The sequence below is a fragment of the Schistocerca serialis genome, chromosome 7 (genome assembly GCF_023864345.2).
Source record: "Schistocerca serialis cubense isolate TAMUIC-IGC-003099 chromosome 7, iqSchSeri2.2, whole genome shotgun sequence".
NCBI classification, from domain to species: domain Eukaryota; kingdom Metazoa; phylum Arthropoda; class Insecta; order Orthoptera; family Acrididae; genus Schistocerca; species Schistocerca serialis.
Genome location: NC_064644.1, coordinates 392,279,345 through 392,295,687, shown reverse-complemented (window position 1 = coordinate 392,295,687; position 16,343 = coordinate 392,279,345).

Below are 16,343 nucleotides of genomic sequence, written 5' to 3'. Positions count from 1 at the left end.
AACTATGCAAGTACCCAAAAACACGCAGAGAAATTAAGAATTAAAGTATAAAACAAACAAGTGAGCTAAGAGTGCGACTTGCTGCTGGCTGCTGTTTATCCAACGGTGGCAGGGAGCTCACTCAAGATTCTGGTCGTATTTAAAGTACACCAGAGGCAAAAAACAGTCAGTACCGTCACTGCGCGATAGCGATGGAACTGTTACCGATGACGGTGCCACTAAAGCGGAGTTACTAAATACAGTTTTCAGTAATTCCTTCACGAAAGAAGACGAAGTAAATATTCCAGGATTCGAAACCAGAACACCTGTTAGCATGAGTGACATAAATGTAGATAATCTGGTGTAGCAAAACAACTCAAATCACTCTAGAAAGAAAAGTCTTCCGGTCCAGATGGTATACCAGTCAGTTTCCTTTCAGAGTTTGCAGACACAATAGCACCCTTCTTAACAACCTTATACAATCGCTCACCTGACGAAAGGTCTGTTCCTAAAGACTGGAAAGTAGCACAGGTCACACCAATATTCAAGAAAGGAAATAGGAGTAACCCATTGAATTACAGACCCATATCACTGACCTCAATTTGAAGTAGGATTTTGGAGCATGTACTGTACTTGAACATTATGAATCACCTTGAAGAAAATGACTTATTGACACATAACCAACACGGATTCAGAAAATATAATGAGTGCTGTCGACAAGGGATCTCAGATCGATTCCATATTCCTAGATTTCCAGAAGGCTTTTGATACCGTTCCTCACAATCAAATTGCGTGCATATGGAGTATCGTCTCAGTTGTGTGACTGGATTCGTGATTTCCTCTCAGACAGGCCACAGTTCGTAGTGATAGACGGTAAGTCATCGAGTAGAACAGAAGTGATATCTGGTGTTCCGCACGGTAGCGGCATAGGCCCTCTGCTGTTCCTGATTTACATAAATGATCTAGGTGATAATCTGAGCAGCCCCCTTAGATTGTTTGCAGGTGACGCTGTAATTTACCGTCTAGTAAAATCGTCAGACGATCAATTCCAATTACAAAATGATCTAGAGAGAATTTCTTTATGGTGCGAAAAGCGGCAATTCGCACTAAGCAAAGAAAAGTGTGAGGTCATCCACGGTACTAAAAGAAATCCGATAAATTTTGGGTATACGATAAATCGCACAAAACTAAGGGCTGTCATATCGACTAAATACCTAGGAATTACAATTACGAGCAACTTAAATCGGAAATACCACATAGATAATATTGTGGGGAAGGCGAAACAAAGACTGCGCTTTGTTGGCAGAACACTTAGAAGATGCGACAAACCCACTGAAGAGACAGCCTACGTAACACTTGTCCGTCCTCTGCTGGAATATTGCTGCGCGGTGTGGGATCCTTAACAGGTAGGATTGACGGAGGACATCGAAAACGTGCAAAGAAGGGCAGCTCGTTTCGTGTTATCGCGCGATAGAGGTGTGAGTGTCACTGATATGATACTGGGGTGGCAGTCACTGAAACAAAGGCGGTTTTCTTTGCGGCGAGATCTTTTTACGAAATTTCAATCACCAACTTCCTCTTCGGAATGCGAAAATATTTTGTTGACAGCCACCTACGTAGGGAGAATGATCATCATAATAGAATAAGAGAAATCAGAGCTCGAACGGGAACATTTAGGTGTTCCTTTTTTGCACGTGCCATTAGAGAGTGTAATGGTAGAGAAGTAGTATGAAAACGGTTCAAAATGGCTCTGAGCACTATGGGACTCAACTGCTGAGGTCATTAGTCCCGTAGAACTTAGAACTAGTTAAACCTAACTAACCTAAGGACATCACAAACATCCATGCCCGAGGCAGAATAGATGTAGAATTTTTATGGATGGCAATGCGCCATATCACCAACCGTAACTGTTCGCGATTGTTTTGAAAAACATTCTCGACAATCTGGCCACCCAGAGCGCCCGTATGTATCCCATCGAAAATTTATGATACATAATCGAGAGGTCAGTTCGTGCACAAAATTCTGCACCTGCAACGCTTTGGCAATTATGGACGGCTATAGAGGAAGCACGGCTCAATATTTCCCCGGGGGACTTTGAACGACTTGTTGGGTCCATGCCACGTCGAATTGCTGCACTCTGTGTAAGTGCCTGTTAGACTTTTAACTAACTCAAAACCGTTTTGCTTCATGGTATGCTGGCAATTTCAACTGGTACAGTGGGACAAGGCGCAGGGGGTCTGGCATTCCGTGCTTCGCTGTGTACTGGAGCGGAACAGCTGTTCGCTTTCGCTGCGCGCCAGCTGTTGCACAACCAGCTGAATGCCGGGCACAAGGCCGCCCTGATACAGGCTGAGACCGCACCACACGTCAGCTTTCGTTCCCACACCGATGTCAAACCTTGCACCCCGCGCCGACTACCTGAAAGCATCAATCGTCACGGAGATTACTGCCGCGGAGCTAGGCCCGCTGAACATCAATCACTGACTGCGAAGGCCGTGCGGTAGCGTTCTCGCTTCCCGCGCCCGGGTTCGATTCCCGGCGGGGTCAGGGATTTTCTCTGCCTCGTGATGACTGGGTGTTGTGTGATGTCCCTAGGTTGGTTAGGTTTAAGTAGTTCTAAGTTCTAGGGGACTGATGACCTTAGATGTTAAGTCCCATAGTACTCAGAGCCATTTTTGAACTGACTGCGAGTACTCACCTTCAATCAGTGTCAGGCTGCTCTGTTACTCCTTACAGTGCTGCAGCATCTTCAGAGTGACAATCACCGTAGTCACTTTCGGTATCACTTCCTACGCCACCTAAACGTGTTATTATTTTATCTGTTTCATCGTCGAAAGAGATTTATCGCTGCATATATTCTCGCTCAATTTGTGTAACGTGTTCGCACAACGGAATCCAGTCTTCGTTAGTCATTAAATTAAATTTTTCCTCGCACATATGTCTCACTGATGTTTCGCTACAAAGAACGTTCCTAGCAGCTAACCAGCCTATCACAATAGACCAAATATTTCCTATTGGATTTAATTCCGGGTGGTAAGGAAGAAGGCGTAAAACAACGTGACTTTCAGTTTGTAAAATATTATCAACGGAATAGTCAACGGTGCTTGCTTTGGCTCTTCGAACAAGCTCATATGGAATAGGTTTCGGCGTGTCATCCAAGAACAGGATATGTTCCTTTGTTAGCCGCTACCTGATATCGTCTTTAGTAGAATTAAACATTCGAGCTTTGTTTATTTTAATGTTGTGATACGGAACATTGTCGAGAATTAGTCCAGCTTTAGGTTCTAAATTGGGTCACCTTTCCTGTAAACCACGTTTCATAATGTTGTTGCTTCATGTCATTGTGATGACATCTCGTTGCTTGACTAGAGTTCACATGACAAGCGCATTAGGAATAAAACCATTTTCTCTACCCGCATAATTTATTTTTAGGAGTTGTTCTTTTGATATCAGTTTGAGGAGAGTATGTTGTTATTATCGCTCCACGGTTCCCATTTACGTGTGATGATAAAATGAAGGTTTCATCAACGTAAACAACGTCTCTATTTTACTCCCTAAATTCTTTTAATAGCATCATACACGCAGTTCTTTCTTCTTGGGTGTCGCTTCTCTCTAACAATATAAGCCTGCTTGATTTTTTTTCTACCGAAAACGTAATTTATTTAGTAACAGCCTTACACTAGTGTTGCTACTTTCAACGTCTATACCTTCGTTCACCTTCTTTTTAATTCCATGCACTATATGTGCTCGTTTTGCGATCAAATAAAAGTTGTAAACAATTCTCATAACAACGGCCTCATCAAAACTATCAATGTCGACAGTTTATCTGCATTGACATTTTTTATGTTGAGTTATAAATTTCCTTCCTCCGCCAGATTCCGATGGCCAGTCTTCTCTTTTAATTTTCTGGGGCCTGCTACGCGAAACTCTCGTGGCCTGTTGGGCTGTCAGTGGAACTTACCGCACCGTAATGTTCTTTCCCTGAATAGACCCGTCTTCTACAAACATTAAAAGTTATGTTCAATCTCCCGACACAGACTCTTCGGTTCTCTGCCTTTCAATTTTGAAGTACTAATAGGCCTCATAGTTTCAATCTAAAGTCACTGCATACTAGAAATAAGTACAAAAACGGACAAACACACAACGGACACAAGTGGCATACACAACGCAACCAACGGCAGTTATCTCGCGTTGTAACGGTCCTATATTGTAACAGTAAATCACTGAGCAGGGTAAAATGCTATTTGCGGCAATGCGCCGGCACTTCACTTTAACCTAATGTGCAGTGCCAAGTGTAAATGATTAGAATAACATATTATTACTAAATATACCTAAAGTTTAATTAATGTCTAAGTCGAGTAACGGTCTAGTTACTAAATGCACTTGTACTAGTTACTAAATGTACTGGTTCCCTGATGTGTCTGTAATTCCCGCAGAATAGGACTGTATGTTCGGGAGATACCATCTCCCCACATGAACAAACAGGTGTTTGCTTCAGACTCACACGGTTCTGGTGCGCGGGATAAGGTCCGTGTCCTGTTAAGAAGTTAAGCAAGCAGCGGCTTGGGTCAGCATGTTTCATTCTTAACCGTTCTGATACGTCCGCAAAGAATGTGCAGACTCTCCGTCCCTTGTCACTTATGCCCCATTCATTCCCATCCCATGTCTCCATACGCCAGAGCTTGAGCTGGTGCTTGTTGTTTAAGTGTACATCGGTTATTTGGCTAACTTGGTCTAGTCTATCCATCTTTAACCAGTACTGTGCATCTGGATATCTTATGGTGATAACAATGGGGTAGATTCCGAGCACCACGCGTAGTGCTTAAACATATGTGGTGTTGAAACCTACCGATACACGAGGGACGCTTCTCTGCCCCCGCCTTACCGCGGTAATTTGAACAACAAGCGTCACGCCGGTGGTTGTGTTCTATCTTCGAGATCTCCATAATGTTATCTTTCAACAAGATTACACAAGACTGAATGCTGCCCGAGCTGTCCTGACCTACCGCGATGCCCAGACCAGCTTCAGATCTTCCAAAAAGGGTTCAAATGGCTCTGAACACTATGGGACTTAACATCTGAGGTCATCAGTCCCCTAGAACTTAGAACTACTTAAACCTAACTAACCTACGGACATCACACACATCCATGCCCGAGGCGGGATTCGAAGCTGCGACCGTAGCGGTCGCGCGGTTCCAGACTGAAGCGCCTAGAACAGCTCGGTCACAGCGGCCGGCCCTTCAGATCTCTCACCCACTGTAAACGACTGCCACGCCACCAATTTTCAGTCTCCATCTCTAGCATAGAGTTGAAGTGACACGGAATGACGTACACCTATGTGGCATCCTAGCTCAGTAGAAAAGATATATGGGTTCGATCTGTTGTTATTGACAGAGATGGCAGCTCTGTGCACTAAATTTCGCATATGTTATACCCCTGCACACCCACAAATTTCATCATGTATCCTTCCTACTATACTGTACACTCACAGTAACTAATTACCGTTACTTGCTACCTTTCTTGGTGTTGCAATTTCAATAGCCCTGTTAGTGAGTTATCACACAAAACGTTTGACTTTATGTGTTTGGCTTTCCAGATTCGCCGGCCGGTGTGGCCGAGCGGTTCTAGGTGCTACAGTCTGGAACTGCGCGACCGCTACGGTCGCAGGTTCGAATCCTGCCTTGGGCATGGATGTGTGTGATGTCCTTGGGTTAGTTAGGTTTAAGTAGTTCTAAGTTCTAGGGGACTGATGACCTCAGATGTTAAGTCACATAATGCTCAGAGCCATTTGAACCATTTTTAGCTTTCAAGATAGAAGTTTCTTATGTCAGTCTGTACCCTTAATCATCTTCCCTTAAAACTTTCATCGCTCCTCGGGAACACGTTGTGATAAGCTCAGACGGCAAAAAATCACTCACCCCCGAGGAAATAATTAAAGTCATTATTTAATACCGTGTAATTCCGCCACTGTACTTGATAACCGCCAGTATTCGGTTAAGAAGTGAGTCCACTAGGTTGTCCAGGTTAAGTCACTCGCTGAGGGTCTGATCCCTCAGTTCTGCCAAATAGTGGGGATGCTGATGTCGACGTTTTACCCACTTCTCCTACATGTTTCATACATCGCATTTTCTATGGGGTTTAAGTCAGGTAATTTTTCAGGCCAATCGAGATGTTATATGGTGGAGGGAGTATTCAGGAAATGAGCCACATATTTTTCCAGCCCGATGAACTTTTAGATTTGTGGTCTTTATGTGCCATTGTGAGCAATGGCCTCTTGAGAGGTGACCTACTTCGATGTTCACTGCATGCGGTTCCCGTCACAGTGTTCTCTCGCTAACTAGTGATGATGAACCTTCATTCACTGCCTGCCGCAATTTCTGTCGGGTCTGGAAGCGATTTTGATTCACAAGCCGTGAAACGCATGTCCAGTCCCTCTATAGCAATATCTTTTTCCGACCACAGTTCTGACGTTGTGTTTCGCGATCAAGTGTGTTCCGCCGCTGCTTCTGGTCAAGTTGAAACAGTCCGCCACGAAACACCAACAAATCCAGCAACTTCACTCACCGTACAGCCATTGGTGTGGCCACACTCGATTGCCCCTTCTGCCACTCTGTCACAGCTTGTCTTGCGGTCCGCCTGCTTAGCTGGGTAGTAACGTGCTCGTCTTCTACCCCAGCGGGCCCGGGCTCGATTCCCGGCCGGGTTGAAGATTTTCTCCGCTCTGGGAGTGGGTGTTGTGCTGTCCTCATCCTCATCACCGGCGCGCAAGTCGCCCAATGTGGCGTCGAGTGAAATAAGACTGGCACTTGGCGGCCGAACTTTCCCGAATAGCGGCCTCCCGGCTATCGATGCCGTACGCTCATTTCATTTTTTTATGTCTAACGTCCGCTTGAAAATAAAATGTCTCACTTATCACTACTGCTTTAAGCCCCATTACACGATGCGCCTAAACCGTAAATCTATGCACCAGCGCTCCAAGTGTGCATATCTGTAACTACAGCCTCTCTCTCTCTCTCTCTCTCTCTCTCTCTCTCTCTCTCTCTCTCTCTCTTTTAGTCCTCTACCGTTAGAGGGGGTATTGGTGGAGGTTGTTGTCGCCTTCGGACATTTCCTCCTCTTTTCTTGTGCGTTGTTTTTGTTACTGTGCTTTTGTTGGTTGCTGTTTGTTGAGAGTTGTTAGTTGTTCTCTTTGTGCTACTGCAGGAGTAGCGACTTGGGTCTTTTATATTTGTCCCTATGGGGTTCATATTGCCCAAGGGTGTTTATTAGTTCGTTTTCTGAATTCCGCGCCGTGGCGTAGAACGCTTCTGCCAGGGCGCGGAATCGTGTTGTGAGTGGCTCTATGTCAGCGGCTTCATGCAGGTCTGCCGCGGGGAAGCGCGTGGGGACGTGTAAGGCCCGTCGTAGCGCTCTATTTTGAGCTTTCTGTAGGCGATCTATCGTCGATCTGGCTGCGTAGCCCCATACAGGGCACGCATATTCCAGTATCGGTCGAATTAGACTTCGATAGATCGCTACTCCTGTTGCGGGGTCGAGGGAACTGGTGCTGTTCAAGACAGGGTACAGAATCTGCATCCTGGCGTGAGCCTTTCTGTGAAGCTTCTCTATGTGGCACTTCCATGACAGGCGTCTGTCAAGTGTGACACCGAGGTACTTCGCAGAATTTATCCATGGCAAGTTCTGCCCCTGCAATCGTAGCAGTTGGTATGGTCTTCTTGGGGGTCGGCGTTTCCCATGGCGTCTGGTGAGCAGCATGGCTTGTGTCTTCTCTGAGTTTATTGAGATGCGCCACTGCTTGGCCCAGTTTTCCGTCCTGTTTAGGGCGGTTTGCAGACGCCTTGTAACCAGGTTTCTGTTTGTCGAGCAGGAGAAGAATGCAGTGTCGTCTGCGTATTGTGCAGTGTGTACATGCTGAGTCGTAGGGATGTCAGCAGTGTAGACACTGTAGAGGACGGGTCCCAGGACCGAGCCCTGGGGCACGCCTGCACTGATTCTTCTCCTGGTCCATCGATCTTGACTGAGAAAGTCCTACCGGAGAGATAGTTTTTAACGATTTTGACGATCTTTCCGGGGAAGCCTAGGGTGTACATCTTGTGTAGTATCCCGGTGTGCCAGACTGAGTCGAAGGCTTTTGCTACGTCTAACAAGACGAGCCCGCAGTAGCCCTTTCGGTTGAAGCTGTCCGTGGCTGCTTCAACCACCCTCATGATTTGCTGGGGGGCGGAGTGTCTTTGCCTAAATCCGAATTGGAATTTCGGCAGAATCTGCTCTCTTGTGATATAGTCCTGTATGGGGGTTAGTAGGAGGCGCTCGTAAAGTTTACTGAGGGTAGGCAGTAGACTAATTGGTCTATAGTGTTGCGGGAACACCGGGTCTTTTCCTGGTTTCGCGATCGCAATGACTTCTGCGTGCTTCCACTGCGCCGGGAATTTTTGTGATCGCGTCAGTTCATTAACTATATCGGTCAGGTGGGTGATTGCCAGAGGCGGGAGGAGTTTCAGCACTTCATTTGTGACCTGGTCGTGATCCGGGGTTTTCCCGCCTGGCTCGCGCCGACTTATTATACCATCCACATCGGATACATCTGGCGCACATGCGCATTTCTGTGAGCTAAAGTTTCCTATTTCATAAGAAATTGTTTCTTATAATTACGAATTTATTATGTAATTGTCATTCTCATATGTAGGTTATTACTGTTCTGAATTACAGACTGAACAGTTAGTTTTATATTACGACACTTGGTTACACAGGTATGTGCATATCTAAATTTACATTTATACAGCATTTTGCACATGGAGGACCCACTTGCTTCTAGAGCTATTGCCCTGTCAGCGACAGTAAATCCTCTGATTTGGGCAGAACGACGACGAAGACGAAAAGCCAGAAGTTGTTGGGTTCGATCCTGGCTGAAAAGAAGGGTCGAAGGCAGAGAAATATATTCACGGCTTATGAAAGAACTGAGGCCCGAGAATCCGCAAGAATTTCGGAACTTCCTAAGGATGAGCAAGGCCTGTTTCGAAAAGCTGCTGCCTGTGATAGAAGATCAAACAACTCGCTTGCGAGAAAGCAATCCTTTTTCAATGAAATTACATAAGCCGTCTGACTACAAAACAAAATGGTTCTAAAAATGTTGGCCCTGACTATAGCTAATCTTTATCTTAGTCTTGTAAACAGTCACTGTACCACTTTCTGATAAAGCTGCTCGAAAATTCACAAAAAATGGTTCAAATGGCTCTGAGCGCTATGGGACTTAACATCTGTGGTCATCAGTCCCCTAGAACTTAGAACTACTTAAACCTAACTAACCTAAGGACATCACACACATCCATGCCCGAGGCAGGATTCGAACCTGCGACCGTAGCAGTCGCGCGGTTCCGGACTGAGCGCCTGAACCGCTAGACCACCGCGGCCGGCGAAAATTCACAGAGTAGCACTTTACTGAAATCTTTCAGTGGTCTAAATTTACTGGCATACCAGAGCGCACGGAAGGCTCGTCTACTTTGGCACCTGTTGCTATAAGGAATATTAATATGTGTGCCCAAAACAAAATTTAATTTGCCATACTTGCGATGTTTAATCCAAGACGGTATGTTACCAGTTTTTACAAAAATACTACGGAGTACATAACTCGCGATTTGCAGTGCGAGTATGCAGACAGCCATGAAAGTAAAGAATGAAGAATGAGAAACTTAACTTAACGGCTGATAAATAACCAAGCTTCCTTCAGCTATGACAACAATAAACCTTTTCATAAAGCTCTCACACCAAGACAAATTAGCAAAATATTTCTTAATAACGCTCTTGTATACAACTGCCTTCCTTGACACTTCCTCCACCTAAAAGACAAATCTATGTGCTTCACTATAAAATTTGTGCAGCAAACTTTAACTGTATACAATGTTCTAACAATAAGAAACTAAACAGTTACAAATACAAAACGACTGGATTTGCTTAAAAATTGTCCTTTTGACATTCTTGCTTTCATATCATCTCATTTTCCCAAAATCCTTCTTAAATAGTGCTGCCTCCACTGCACGGTAGGCCAGCTTCCGTTCCTTTCAAATCAAGTACAGTACATAGCCAGACTGTCCAGCACGCACCACACACTGCTACTCTCTGACTTACTCCAACATCTTTGGTCTCAAAACACAGACTTACAAATATTATGATTATATCGATACTGCAGAGTTAGGGTACATTTATCAGTTTCAGAATTTCATTCACATTTATGGCGAAAACTATCTGAAAACAGTCATGGCAAAAGGGATAGCTACCCTTTAAGTTTACATAAGTCGTTCCTTTCCAGAGGAAGTTTAAGTTTTCATTCAATGCGAAAATTCTGTGGACTGTTCTTAATAGCTTTCAGACTTTTTGTGTCTTGTTTCCTTGACGAAACAGTTACGTCCCGTCCTTGGTCGAATCATGTGCAGAGAAACCTGCACGAAGAGATGTTATCGAACCTGGCCTTCCTCAGGCAGCGTTTGTTCCCGAATGATTTACGGCTGTGGGTCCTGGTTGTCCAAGGCAGTGTACTGCAGTAATAACGGCTTCTCCCGTGTCTGCTTGTCCGACACAGGCCACCCAGCAGTGTGTTGCGAATGGATCGGCGTGACCTCCAGTAGCCGCTGCTCACGAACTAACGGCTTACGTAGTGAGCACCCATTCAGTCAAATCAAAAGTCACAGTGGCATTAAGGAATTTTAATTTCAGTGGAATACACAACTACCAGAAGAAAAATACTCCTATCGGAGCACAAAAATGGCGAATATGCTTATATTTAAAAGACTCTGACTTAAAAGTGGGGTACCAGCTGCGTCTTTCTACCTTCGTCAGCAACTTCAGTTTTCCTAAAAAATTTGTGCTTCGGGAGGAGAATTTTTGTGTAGGTTCTGTTATTTTCCTAGTCACAACAAGGCATGTCACTCATATGAAAAGAACTTGATGGTTCACTAAAATTTTGACAGTTTACATAAGTGAAATTGAAATAGTGCAAAACTAATTTTACACCTCAGACCGGATTTTACGTTCTCTAAACTTTTGCACGTGCTTCAAGATTACTATAAGGGGTCCCAAGAACCCTTCTGATAGTAACAGAGACACTTTACAGTGTACTTCTTCGTGATAAACTACGTTTTCACTTCACACCAGATTTTTTGTGAGTACTGTAACGAACTTTGAACCTCCGTATCACGGAATGGATCAAGATATCAACAAAATTTTGAACATTGTTCGAGATCGGGATCTTCAGAAAATATGGTAAAAATTGCACCCATCTGCTGTGCATAGCAGTCTTGGAATCTGCGGGTCGGTTTTGGCACCCAAAATCCACATTTTTGCGTTGTTTCTCAATAATTCATAAAGATTTTTGAAATCGGGAAGATGGAACTTCTATATAAATTCCTAGAGAATATAACGGTAAAATATGAGCAATTTACTGCTGTTACATAATATTTATAATTCGTCTCACACCGGATTTGACTTGCGTAATTTAAGGCGCGTTTACATTGAGTTGAGAACATGTTTTTGTTCCGAACATTGTGTGCAACTTGTTCCCTCAACATGTTGGCAACATTGTTCGTTGTTCGCATTCACGTTGACACTAAAAACCAACATTTCTACGTGTTCGCGTAGTGAATTGATAGGTTACTTTGTGTAGTCACATCAAGAGATACGCTATGTCAAGTGAAGAGGAAGAATTAATGACATTTGGTGCTGCATTAATAATACTTAACAAAATGAACAGACGAAGAAAACGACATAGTCGTCGTTGGTGGACCAAAACATACCATTGAAGACGTGGCGGGAATGACATGCTTTGTGAGCTGAATTTGGAAGACGGTTCTGGCTTTCGCAACTTCACTAGGATGTCACCGTCAGATTTTGAAATGTTGTTGAATATTATGGGACCAAACTTCCTGGCAGATTAAAACTGTGTGCCCGACCGAGACTCGAACTCAGGACCTTTGCCTCTCGCGGGCAAGTGCTCTACCAACTGAGCTACCGAAGTACGACTCACGCCCGTTACTCACAGCTTTACTTCTGCCAGTATCTCGTCTCCTACCTTCCAAACTTTACAGAAGCTCTCCTGCGAACCTTGCAGAACTAGTTTGGAAGGTAGGAGACGAGATACTGGCAGAAGTAAAGCTGTGAGTATCGCGCGTGAGTCGTGCTGTAGCTCAGTTGGTAGAGCACTTGCCCGCGAAAGGCAAAAGTCCCGAGTTCGAGTCTCGGTCGGGCACACAGTTTTAATCTGCCAGGAAGTTTCATATCAGCGCGCACTCCGCCGCAGAGTGAAAATCTCTTCTGGATTATGGGACCAGTTGTATCAAAGAAAGACACAAATTTCAGAAAAGCAATCCCTGTGAACCAAAGACTTGCTGTTACTCTTCGTTTTCTGGCATCAGGAGGCTCCTATCAAAGCCAGCCATATCTCAAATAGTTCCATATCATCCAGGAAACGTAGGTATTTAAATCCAAACCACTTCGTTTCGTGAAGTGTGTCAGTACCACATCCAGATTTTTTACTTTCCTCTATTTTTCTTTTCTCTCGTCAGTACTGAGACAAGAGAGATTTAATTTTTTTGTCCACATAACTGCTGCTGGTGCCAAGCGCCGCAGCAACTTTTTGTAATGAATCATGTTTGATTTTAGTATTTTTGTAACCTGCGCAAAGTACATTCCATAGGCACGCCTCTGCCTCATAGAGCGATATCAATTGGAAAATTTTGTCTCGTGACCACTCCATTTCAAATAAAATTGAAGGGACATAAAATAAACGCACCACTACACTCCAGCAAAACAAACACCAAAACACTCACTCAGAGCAAACGAACACTAGTGCTGCGTAGCGGAATTTAGTGGTAGCAGGCCACGAACAATGTTTCTTTGATCTCTACCGACGCAGCCGTGGGACATTGATTTTGTGTTGTGAACATGTTGCCAACATCTTGCGAACATCGGTAGTCAATTACTAGCCACGAACAATGTTGCGAACAATGTTGTGAACAATGTTGCGAACTCAGTGTAAACACGCCTTTACGTGTACATGTAAGGTAACTTTAAGACTCTGTATATCGGAAACGGGCAAATATGTCAACAAAATTTTCAAGGTTGTTTAAGACCTGTATCTTAGGAATAAGTCGTAAAAATTTCAGCCATTCGCAGTGCATAGGCGTATTGGAACCAGCGGCTCGATATAGTACGATAAAATGGTAAAAGAAACCTTTCTTGGGATTTTCTAAGGAACCTCCATAAACCTATGGGTCTCCATAAGCCTCTTAAGCCCCATCGGAGACAAATCAAATTCAAAAAGAACTGGTCGAGTTTGCTCCATTTGCCTAAGTAGGAGGAAGAACGTCATTTTCAAACTTTGACCCTGTACTGTAGCATAGTGACACTAAGACGATCCTCCTGTCGGATGTACGAATCGTCCCTAGCCCTAGGGCTATCCAAAACACTTGACCCTACCTTTCTATCACCAATAGAACCCGAGGTATGAGTCCCGGAAGAATCCCGTTTTTATGTGCGACGTTTTGGAACATATGAGACAGTGCATGCTGTCACATAAGTACCGATTCTGTAAAATTTGGATGAATTTTACATTTTACAATCAAAACCAATCTTTCCCACTTTAGGGAGATAGCACTATAGACAGAGAGACGTTGGTTACGATGCTTACTGTTACAGCTCATGGGGGACAGTTGGTGCTTTTTCATTTTCTTTTCGGCGAATATTGAATATGGACGCGATTTGTAATCACTAAAGAAATTCAGGACGTTAGGTAAGCCGCCGTTGGGAGGCTGCAAGCGATCATTGCTTTCCCATGGGCAGTCACCCACCGAAGTCACCTGTTGCGACGTGTGTTACGGTAGTGGGGCATAGCGGATTGAGGCATGGTGATCCTCGTCAGAAGACCGGTTGCACCTAGTTACTAAAAAAACGCTTACAGTTTCGGAGCCACAATGGAATGCTTTGATAAAAAAAATATTAAACAACACAGAGGACGGCCACAGATTTCGACCAAGGGGTAAAGCCTAGTTTACACGACGACATTGGGTTCCGCCACTCGTTGCGTGGAATCAGTTGCACGCAAGGGGTTTCATATATGACTGTAGACACGGCGACACCAGTACGCACTTCAGTTTCGTCGTTTTGTGGGTCCCTGGCTCGTGTCTGAAAAGAAAGTTTCGGCAGCTGCGCGTCACACGAGTTGTGATGGAGTTAAAGTTTGTTGCGTGGAATCCTACATAAGAAAAAAAAAAAAAAAGAAACGTGTTTCGATTCGTGACTGAATGAAGAAAAGACGTCAGCTCGGTTGCTCAACATCCTTGCTGAAATAATTTATAATGGGAGATCACAGAAGTTCTTTTACTTATCTTAGAATGTCGCCAGAACTGTTCACATTTCTTCTAAATAGAGTTAATTACGCGATAAGGAATAAAGGTACTGTACTGCATGAAGCACTGTCGCCAGAACTGAAATTCCATATATTGCGTGCATTACAATCGAGAACACTCGGCGTGCTATAATATAGGGTTTTCGTTGGTGATGACGTTATTTCATTAACACCAATAATTATTATCATTAACAGTAATAATTATTAACATTAGCAACAATAATTACTCGAAGCAGGAGCCGGCCGAAGTGGCCGTGCGGTTAAAGGCGCTGCAGTCTGGAACCGCAAGACCGCTACGGTCGCAGGTTCGAATCGTGCCTCGGGCATGGATGTTTGTGATGTCCTTAGGTTAGTTAGGTTTAACTAGTTCTAAGTTCTAGGGGACTAATGACCTCAGCAGTTGAGTCCCATAGTGCTCAGAGCCATTTTTTGAACTCGGAGCAGGCCGCTTTAAGAAGAGAATGATTTGCAAACTACTCTATTGAAGAGAGATCTTTACAGTGGCAATATTTCAAAATTCTAACATATGTGAAGGGGTAGCACTGCAGCGACGTTTTAAACAGATGAATGTTGAATAAAGAATGCAGATACTTGAATTTTATAGTCTTCCCTCCTGTCAACAATATTCCTTAAAGAGTTGGCGAACTCGAACGATGGTATTTTAGTCTCGTAGACTAGAGCATTGCCACAGCTAGAACTACACTTGTTTGTATTTTTCTTAATTCAGTTGTATATGTGCTCCTAACTCAATAAATTTTGCCCTGCATCTCAAATATTGTCAAACTATCTATATTATAATCGCACATGACGGTCTCAGCGGCAGCAATATGTTGCTTATTTTTGTAATCAGCACACTGAAATCCCACAAACATCTATGCAAAGCATATAGATATCCAAAAAGCGAACATTACTCTCCGTTCCTCACTTCATATTTCAGTTTGTCTACACTCTACGAACACACATAACCTCAAACTCACATAACTAGTGTCGCCAAAGTTGGAACACGCCGAAAGTGTTTAGTTTCATCACAGAGTTGCGCAAACGTTCGGCGCGCATGCGCAGTGGCCGGTAGCGCAGTTGCCTGCAACCTAGTGTCGTCGTGTAAACTTGGCTTAAATCTTCTTTTACTTTTCCAGTATTATTTATGTTTCTGATTACCTAAAAAGTGAAAAGTTAAAGAAAACAATTGCTGGAGTGTCACTGGACCAGAAACAGCCGAAGGTGGCACGAAGATCGTCCAAATTACAGTAGTGAAATCTAGTGCGAAAGGGAAGTCAGTGTAGCCGGTGTAACGATAGGCCCAGTGTGTAATTATAGAGTCTGTACGTGTGTTTTAGTAAAAGAAGATAGCACATTTGGCTGCTTCAGATATCATTTAATGGCATTCTTTTTTGTTGCTCACAACATTGCACCACAAACAGTCCTTCACAGGCAAATAAAATTATTTTCAGCTGATAAGCAACAAAACTTGATTAATCATAATACATGTTTTTTTGGAAAATCTGTAACATGTAATTCATGATTAAATAAGTAATGAAAGAATGCACCAGTCACGTATTTTTTCACGCATAGTACGACGCGTTTCGAGAATTTATTCTGATTACCAAGTTCCAGTATTTACATAGGTAATTTTTCATAGTGTTCGAAAGTGTATTGTTCTGCCACTCTTGCCTTGAAGTATTGTTTTTTCTTTGTAGTTTTACTGCTATCGTAAAAGCTTGAAAAATTAAATCTTATGATTTTTTTAACTGCTAATGTTAGAAAATAGTATTTTCGTCTGTCTACTTACGGATACTGTGCCTCCTCCACTATGCAAAAATGCACATAAACACGCTAACCACCATTCGGCTGTTTGTGAGCTCAAGATATGATACAAAGATATTCCGACAGTATGGCTTCCAAAGAGTATGAATACGGCCAAAAGTGTTACATTATTCGTGGATGGCATTATTGATATGGGGCTATGAGA